The 3,035-nt window shown below is 41.2% G+C and overlaps 1 long non-coding RNA gene across 1 annotated transcript in view; it reads left to right on the forward strand.

Moving 5' to 3' along the window:
• Positions 1-2,118: 2,118 nt before the first annotated feature.
• LOC122086482 overlaps positions 2,119-3,035 on the forward strand; it is a 10,707-nt gene continuing 9,790 nt past the window's right edge. The window contains exon 1 of the long non-coding RNA XR_006142437.1: positions 2,119-2,374. This is a non-coding gene — a long non-coding RNA (uncharacterized LOC122086482). The remainder of the gene's footprint in view (positions 2,375-3,035) is intronic.

Below are 3,035 nucleotides of genomic sequence, written 5' to 3' on the forward strand. Positions count from 1 at the left end.
TTCGCCCCCTCCACGCTCACCCGACAGATAAGCTTTTATTTAAATAAGAGTCAATTTATGCTTGGTTTGAATTCTTGAATTCATTTCAACTTGTTGGGTCTTGGTAGCCCCTACAACTACTTTCCATACCTTGTAGCTTAATATGCAGGTCACTATTGAACCCAAAGAGGAGTCAGCTAAACAAACGGATTTGGACGACCATTCCCAAGCAACGAAGATACAAAGCATACCTTGGATGACCATGCCCAAGCGTTGCTCACGAAGATACAAAGCACACCTTGGATGACCATTCCCAAGTGTTGCTCGCGAAGCTACAAAGCACGCCTTGGAGGACCATTCCCAAGCATTGCTCATGAAGCTACAAAGCACGCCTTGGAGGACCATTCCCAAATGTTGCTTACAAGGTGAGACTTAAGGTGCAAGCTCAAGCATGCCTAAGACTTTGAGTGTCTTGACCCTTCATCAAGGCGGGAACTCAGGCAGCACAGTATTGGGTCATCGCCATCTATTCGCGTGATAAGACTTGAGACACTCGACCTTCATCAAGGTGGGAGCTCAAGCATAGTGAAGACTTGAGACACTCGACCTTCATCAAGGTGCGAGCTCAAGCGTATCGAAGACTTGAGACACTTGACCTTCATCAAGGTACGAGCTCAAGCATAATAGCGACCTTGAGTCCCTCGACCTTCATCAAGGTACAAGCTCAAGCATAATGGCGAGCTTGAGACACTCAACCTTCATTAAGGAACAAGCTCAAGCATAATAGCTACCTTGAGTCCCTCAACCTTCATCAAGGTACAAGCTCAAGCATAATGGCAACCTTGAGACACTCAACCTTCATCAAGGTACGAGCTCAAGCATAATAGCGACCTAGAGTCCCTCGACCTTCATCAAGGTATAAGCTCAAGCATAATGGTGACCTTGAGACACTCGACCTTTATCAAGGTATGAGCTCAAGCATAATGGCGACCTTAACACTCGACCTTCATCAAGGTATGAGCTTAAACATAATGGCGACTTTGAGACACTCGACTTTCATCAAGGTACGAGCTCAAGCATAATAGTGACCTTGAGTCCCTCGACCTTCATCAAGGTGCGAGCTCAAGCGTACTAAAAGGCCTTGAGTCCCTTGACCTCCAACATGAAGCGACCTCAAGCGTGCCAAGTCCTTGAGTCCCTCGAACTTCATTAAGACATGAGCTCAAGCGCATCCAAGACTTGAGCGTCTCAACCCTTTATTAAGGCACGAGCTCAAGTGTATCCAAGATTTGAGCATCCCAACCTTTAATTGCGGTACGAGTTCGATTAGAATCACGAGATAAGACCGAGTATCTACTCCCTCAACTTCCTCTTCTAGGACCTTAAGGGAGTGGAGGGCATATGATACACCATGAAATAACTTCACCAATAGGCGTAGGACACGTGGTGCTCAACCACAGACCAAGGGACTCCTCACAATTCAAGGTACCTATGTACAAGGACAAACAAGTCATTTCACCCCCTATGAGGACTAGGGTTTCACCACATCCACCCTATAAAGGGAAAAAGAGGTAACTCTCACTCTCTCTATCTCCACTGCTCCAACAAACTATTTTATTCACTGAAACTAACTTAGGCATCAGAGCCTTTTGGCCCCTTGTTTTGTAGGTAACCTCTCCCAATGCCGACGGTTGGATTTCTGCATCAACAGGTAAATAAGAGAAAAGAGGAGAGAGAAGAGAGACTATTGCCCACCTTCGCCAGAGACGTCACCTGAAAAAGCAGCCGGAATAACAGCCAGAACTACCAACTCCTCTCCACCGTAGGGCGTCCTTCTTCTTGGGTTTGTGATGGGTATGGGTCTATAAGAGAAGAGAGAGTCTTAAAAAGGGTTAGGGGCAATTTCGTCTATTAAAATTCAAAACTAACACTAGTCTGACAATATCAATTTTGTGGGTTTAATTGTAATAAACGGATTTTTAGGGGGACGATGTAATTTGGGCAAATGCCAGGGGAGGTTGATGTAAATCATCTTACTTTAAATTTTATGAGGGTATTTTGATATTTAAAAAAAATTATAAATCTACTTATGTGAGCATAATTGTGAGTTATGTAAAGGAATTGTTGTTAATAATGGCATTCTCTAGGGGTGGGGTGACACTGTAAATTTTTCCCTTTTCTTTGCTACTCGATTTCGAGTCTGGGTCGGGTACTCTAGCTGATCCACTTCCCTCTGTTTCTGCAATTTTATCACCTGAGAAGGATTTCTAAGTAGTAGAAGAGTAAGAAAGATCCCTGATAGTTCATTACGACGAGCCTGTTGAAATGTCTACCTTATTCAATGAAAGATGTTCATTACGACAGTGCAAAATTCCGTCCTCGCTCATTCTTCAGGGTAATTAACTTCTGTATCGAGTAGTTTTAGTTGTTTCGGAGTAGATACTGTCGCTTAATACTTAATTTGTTTGGTTTACTTCGCTGCTTCCTGTTTCTTTGATCGGATTTGGATTGCTCTTATGTACGTGGAATGATTTTTTTTTTTTTCTTTTAAACTAATGTAAGAGAATATGGTTGAATTTGGATAGGTATTGTTTATGTGAATTTTCTACTAGTAATATTAGAAATTTGGAGACTAACTACTACCGTTTGTTCTTGTTTGTTTGTTACTGTAATTTTTTATTGGAGCAAAACTTGTTCTGATCACCATTAGAGGTCTAGAACAATTGGTACTGCTTCTTCTGATTATATTTAAATGCTAGGGTACATGTTAGTGGGTACATTAGTTGAACTTGAATGCGAATTCGATTGATGTGAGAAAATTAAGTTCGTTCAATCGAGTTTCGTTGGATTTTGAATTTCTTCAAGCTATGATCGCATCATAGAGATCCAATGAAATAGAAAGGAGAAAAAAAGCTAATTTTTGTATTTTAACAGTTTGGGGAATGGAAACGGAACTTACTTTTGGTTCTTCCTGAAAACTTCCGTTTTTGTTTAAAACTATTTTAAAAGAACTATAATAAAAAGTCAAGAAGGGATTTTTTTTTTTTTTTTTTTTT

Source organism: Macadamia integrifolia, chromosome 8 (assembly GCF_013358625.1).
Source record: "Macadamia integrifolia cultivar HAES 741 chromosome 8, SCU_Mint_v3, whole genome shotgun sequence".
In the NCBI taxonomy this organism is placed as follows: Eukaryota; Viridiplantae; Streptophyta; class Magnoliopsida; order Proteales; family Proteaceae; genus Macadamia; species Macadamia integrifolia.